At 38.7% G+C, this 6,155-nt stretch overlaps 1 pseudogene; it reads right to left on the bottom strand.

The window, feature by feature from the left end:
* Positions 1-1,305: 1,305 nt before the first annotated feature.
* On the bottom strand, positions 1,306-1,525 carry LOC123458526 (annotated as a pseudogene).
* Positions 1,526-6,155: the final 4,630 nt, after the last annotated feature.

Genomic DNA, 6,155 nt, shown 5'->3' with positions numbered 1-6,155 from the left:
TACATGTTTTCATTTCTTTTGCATATAAGTATATATTAATAAAATTGTTGGGTTATGTAGTAAAATTAATTCTACCACTTATGAAACTGTTTATTAGTATTCAAAATTGGCTCTGCAATATACATTCCCACTTGCAAAACATGAGTATTCTGCAGTTTCCACATGACCACACACAGTTGTTACTTCATTTTTTTTTCATTATATATGTTGAATGTTTTTTATCCAAAATGATATGAAATGAGAATTTCATATCTCAGAATTTTTGGAATTTTGCAAGATTTGAATTAATTTTACTGGTTCAACATCCTTAATCTGATTTTCTGTCATCTGAATTGCTGAAAAACACAAAGATTTTTGAGTGTCAGCTCAAGGTTATTTTTCTCTAGTTTTTGCAGCATTCCAAATTTTAAATCTCTGAATGCAGCACACTAAACCTCCAGTCACTTTTGTGAATATGAACTGGCATCTCAATGTGCTTTTGCCAAATAACTGATGTGTTGAACACTTGCATGGGGCCATTCATCACTTGTGCACACTTTATCAAAGGCACACTCAAACTTTTACCCCTTTTAAATGGATGATGTTTCTTACGCTTGAGTAATTTCGTTAGGAGGCACTTATTGCATGTGTGTGGTGTGTGTCGAGGTTTGCACATATATAGGCACACCTGTGTGTGTGTGTGTGTGTGTGTGTGTGTGTGTTTAGAGGCCAGAGGTTGATGCTGGGTGCCTCCTGTGATTGCTCTTCTCTCCTGAGGCACTCTCACCTGAGTACAGAGCTCACATAATCAGTTACTCTAGCTAGCCACTTTGCCCTTAGGAATGCATTGTCTCTGTCCCCCTTGTGGTTGGATAATAGGTGACCACTACATCAACCCAGCAATCATGGACCCAGTATAAGGAATATAAACTGCAATACTCATGCTTCTGTGGTAAGCACTTTACCAAGAAACCAACTTGCCAGCCATGTAGACTTCATTTTTAAGAGAATGTTTAAGTTCACACCAAAGTTTAGCACATGTTCCTGTTCATACTCACAAATAGCATCCCTTAATGTTATTTTTTTTTTTTCTGGATGCGAGACTGGGTTTATTTTGAATTCACAGCTGAGGTAGGAATGGCTGAATGAAAGCTGGAGACAATGAGCCACTGTATGATTGGTAGTTTTTTTTTTTTTTTTTTTTGCAAAAGTTTATTGTAATGTACACCAGACCCCAAGACAACACTTCATTCTACTTACAGGTGGCAAAAGATGTTAACAATGACAGGAAATCCAGATGTTTAAATAGGAATGAATAAAGGGTACCATCTTCTCAGGACTATGGAACAGCTTACTTTTTACCAGATTTCTTAATTCCACCTGTGGCCAGGGGTCCCTTCCCCTTGGCCTTTGCTTTCAGCGTCTCGAGTTTCTTCTGTTCCTCCTTCTGTTTCTGCTTGAAAGCCTTATCCTCCTCATCCATCTCTTTGGTCTACTTCTTAGGCTGTTTCAGGGGCTTTTTCTTGTCACCTTTGCTGCCCAACATGGCGCCAGTCGCCCCTTCCCCCCCCTTAATGTTATTAACAACCTCCACCATAGCATACATTTATTTATGATATAGCTACTTGTATAATCTGGTGAAATTTATGAGAACTATTTATCTAGAGGTGTCAAAAGAGGCTGTAAATAATTCATCGTGTCTTCTAGAAAATACAGAAGGTAACTAACAACCATATTTGCTTAGGTATGAATTTCTGTTTTTCATTATGTATTTCATATTTCCAGGAGGTTTATCACAAATACATTTGCAAGCAATTACATAATGTCCCCATACACTCAGAAGCCACATACTGTCCTCATACTCGCAGAAGTCACTTGCTATCCCTATACTCTCAGAAGTTAGATACTGTTCCAGTACTGTGAGAAGTAAATCCATGGTGTCTGTTCTGACAGTCAGTGCTAGACTATTTGATGATTTGATCTGTGGTACATGAAAGAGATGAGTAATATGGAACTTAGTTGGCTGACAGGGAGAATTTTGTTTAGATAAGAGAATCTGGGAGGGAATTGATGTGTCCCTTATTGAGTTAAGATGACTAATCCCTGGGATGAATGATGGTGAGGGTGTTCATGCAATAGACCATAGTGTTTTGTGTTAAGTTTAGGGGGAGTATGGTTAATCCTTGTTGGGTCAGTAATAAATGTGTCTTGGTTCAGTGGAGGCAGTTAGTAGGTCATTCAGGAGTGGCGGAGGAGAGAGGACAGTGGTATTAGAAATGAAGCTTGCCTGGAGTCAGTCTCTGTGTTCTTAAGTGTAGTGTCCAGAAATGGCTGAAGAACCTGCAGTGTAACATCCAGCTCAGTGGTTTGAAGTAACAGGCTGAGGGCACAAGGCCTCATGTCATGAGGGGCCTCTGCATGGTAGTGCTGAGAGTCTCAGGCTGCCCCCAGGGGGCAATCTCAGACCAAAGTCCGTTGGTAGATGTTTTAGCCTTAACCTAATGGTGTCACTGGTGTACAACATTTATAAGGTAATTATTCTTCCCTACTGAATAAACCAACAACCAGAAACAGTACAAAATATTCGATATTAAATTCAGTGTTCATTTTCTGTTGTAACACAGAAATGTTTCAAGACTTCCATACATGTGGGTTACATCTCTAAAGTCTAGAATTTCTACTTCCACCAGAATTTATTTTACCTTTGTAGCAATGAAGTTATAAAGTTCCTAGGGCCCAGACTTTTATATGCGTACAGACTACATCAGTAACCATGGCTTGGAGGAAGAAAACAAGGGTCAGGGAGCCCACATATTTGCCTCTCATACATGTTCCCATCCTTTGTACTTCTGTACATGATAGTAAGATTTCCTCCTTGGCTGACTTCTCTTTCAGTAGCATATAATCCTGTAGGCTATAAACACCACCTCCTAATAGTACCACCATCTTCTGTCAGTAGCTGAGATGAAGACTTTAATGCATCAGTCTTTGAAAGTCAGTCTTCTGAACCAAAACCCTACCTATTTTTACCTCCCTTCTTCTGCATTTTGACTAAGTAAAGATTTCTCCTGTTAATAGTTTTGAGGTTCTGACCCAAGATTTCTTCTATCATTTATGGACTTTCACTTTATATATTTACTTACATTTTTTTCTTGGTGTCAATATGGGACATACACCAAAGTTGATCCTTTTTATTTACATTTCGTTTGTTAATTAATTTATTTATTTGTGAGACAGAAAGAGGGAGAGAAAGAAAGAGAGAAGGAGGGAGGATGTGCATGGCTTCTAGATGCTGCAAACAAACTCCAGATGCATGTGCCATCTTGTGCATCTTACTTTATGCAGGTATGGGGAGTCAAATCTGGGTCCTTTGGCTTTATATGAAAGGGCTTTAACCACTAAGCCATATCTCTAGCTCAGATTTTATCTTTTTGTTTATGGATATTCAATTAGCCAAACATGATTACTGAAAACATATGCTTTCTATATTTAATTAGGATGTTGTCACAGTTACCTCTTTTTGGGACAAAAGTACCCAGTCAAAATCAGCTGATGGGAGGAAGTTTTTCTTTTGCATTACAGTCTCGAGGGGAAGGGCCAGAATGGTAGGGAAAAGCATGACATGGGCAGAGGCTGGACATCATTTCTGCTCCAGCATATGAAAAACAGGAGCAAGAATGTTAGCCATACTCTACCAAGGGAGAGTTAGCTACCTCTCCCTTAAGCCCTACAATAACATGCCTCCTCCTACAAAGCTCCACCTCCAAAATTGCCATTAGCTGGGGACAAATCTGATTCAAACCACCATGTCCCAACCCTTGCCCCATAAATTGATGATCATTCATGATGTAAAATACAATGCATTCAGTCCAACCTTAAAAGTCCTCATGGTTTTTATCAATCCCAACACTATCTCAGTATCCCCATAGTCTAAATTAGCTTCTTAATTGTGTGCATATATAAAAAATACATAATGACACACAGTAGACATTAACATTGCAAAAGATGTTATCTTGCATAGCAAGGAATGACTGAACCAATTCAAGATATAAAACGGACATGGCAAACATCAAATTCTGTAGCTCCAAGTTTGACATTTGTAAGCAGTGAAGAAGTCTCTGGGGTTTTAATTCACCTCTGCTGAACTACGCACAACACAGGGAAAACTACATCTTGAACCAGCAGCTCATATTGCCAATCAACCCACAGTATTGCCAAAATTAGTTTCACCCATGCAAACCATGGCTCATCCATGCCATGGTGTCATGGAGAATCCAGAAATCTGCCTCACATCATCAGTGGCCATTTCCAGAAGAAATAAAAATATCTCATTTCAAATTCAATGACCCTTTCTTTCCTGCATTTGTCATATTCACATGGTACCAGGTAGGCTTCCAAATGTGTTAATCCAGGGGGAGAATAAAGCCAACTTGAAAAGCATCATGCCTTCAGGATTTTGGCACTCTCCTTTTTAAAGAATCAGCATTCTTCCTGCCGTCCCAATGTAGAACAGCTGTCCCATTCATAGTGGTGGTAATCTCTCAAACAATTGCAGCTGATCCAGGCTCCTGTCACATTTCTTTCTGTGCTACAATCTTTCTGCTCACACTAGTTCATTTCCTTTAAACTCAGCCCTGCTCAAATTCTCAGGACATGGGCAAAACATAGCTAGTCTTTTATACAAAGTGTCATTAACCAAGTCAGATAAACATTTTCTTCTCTTCATAAACTAAGTCTACACAATCCACAGTACTTTCTATGTGTAATAGTAATTGTGCCTCATTATTCTAGAAAAATCTCACAAGTTCAAGGATAAGGAAATCTCTTGGATCTCTTGGAGTGCTCATTGTTACATTCCTGAGAATTCTACTCAAAGCATTCTTTTAAAGAAGAACTAGATATCTACAGAGTCTTCATTTCCAGGGACATTGAAAATCAGAGGTCCTACAGGAGCTCAATCCCTCTTACCCTTTGTAAGGGAGGTCATTATTGATATTTTCCTTTTATGCAAATGGAGAAGTCTTGCTGTGAATTATCTGCTCTGTGTGGGAAAATACAAGAGCAGTAAGTTCTTTCCTACACAAGTGCTGTTGGTGAAGGAAGACATAAAGCCTGCTGCGTTGCTCTGAAGCAAAAACATGTACAACAGTGCCCCCTTGATGCTGATGCGAAAACATCTATCAATGATACTTTTGTCCAGGGTTGTCCCCTGGCTTGGTTTCTTCCTTTGTCTCCTGTCTTCAGCTCTCCTTCTAGCTCCATCTAGAGTATCCTTCGAAAGTAATACATACCTGAATGTATACCTCAGAGCTTGATCACAGATATGCTGTGCATTCATATTAATTTATTTTATTTTTGTGTGTTTTGAGATTTCATGGCTTTCATTATGTTTTGGAATTTTAATCTGAATGATGTAAGAGAGTGCCTCTTTAAAATTCCATGCACATTTGCTTGCTCAAAAATGGGAAAGTAGATTGAACTAACACATTTCTTGTGTGTGTGTGTGTCTCATGGAGCACATGTGTGTGTGGTACACATGTGTGTACCTGTATTTGGAGGCCAGAGGTCAATTTCCGATGTCTTCTATAATCTCTCCACACCTTAGTCTTCGAGACAGTGACTTTCACTGAACCTTGAGCTCACAAGGTTGACTACATTAGTTAACCAGAAAGAACTGTGACTTCCTCCTGTCGCCACCTCCCTTGTGTTGGCAATACAGGTGCTGGCCATCACACCTGGCATGTTACATGGATATGGGGAATCTAACCATCAGTCCTCATACTTGTGTGGCAAATAATTTACCCACTGAGGTATCTCCTAAGCCCTGAAACAGCAAGATTTTTACTTCTAAATTCATATATCTCCTAAATTGAACATTTTCTTTGTAAGACAAAATTTATTCATTCTTTTAATAAGTTTTTTTAATGTGTTATTTATTTTCAATTCTTTTGCCTTAGTTGACAGATTCAGGAATCATGCTTTCTGTTTAGTCATTATGCCATTATAGACTTCTTTACTCAGTTACTTATTTTATTTTCTTCAAAAATTTCTTACTGGTGTGTGCCATCACAACTGGCTCACTTTTTTTTTCTGTTTTCTGATTTTCCCTTTAAAAATACTTTTTTTTTTTTGAAGCAAGCCCAACAGACTGGCCTTTTTCTTTATGAGAAACACCA

This window comes from Jaculus jaculus, chromosome 1 (genome assembly GCF_020740685.1).
Source record: "Jaculus jaculus isolate mJacJac1 chromosome 1, mJacJac1.mat.Y.cur, whole genome shotgun sequence".
Lineage (NCBI taxonomy): Eukaryota > Metazoa > Chordata > Mammalia > Rodentia > Dipodidae > Jaculus > Jaculus jaculus.
The sequence above is the reverse complement of the archived record's forward strand: the minus strand, read 5'-3'. Positions and strand labels throughout refer to the sequence as shown.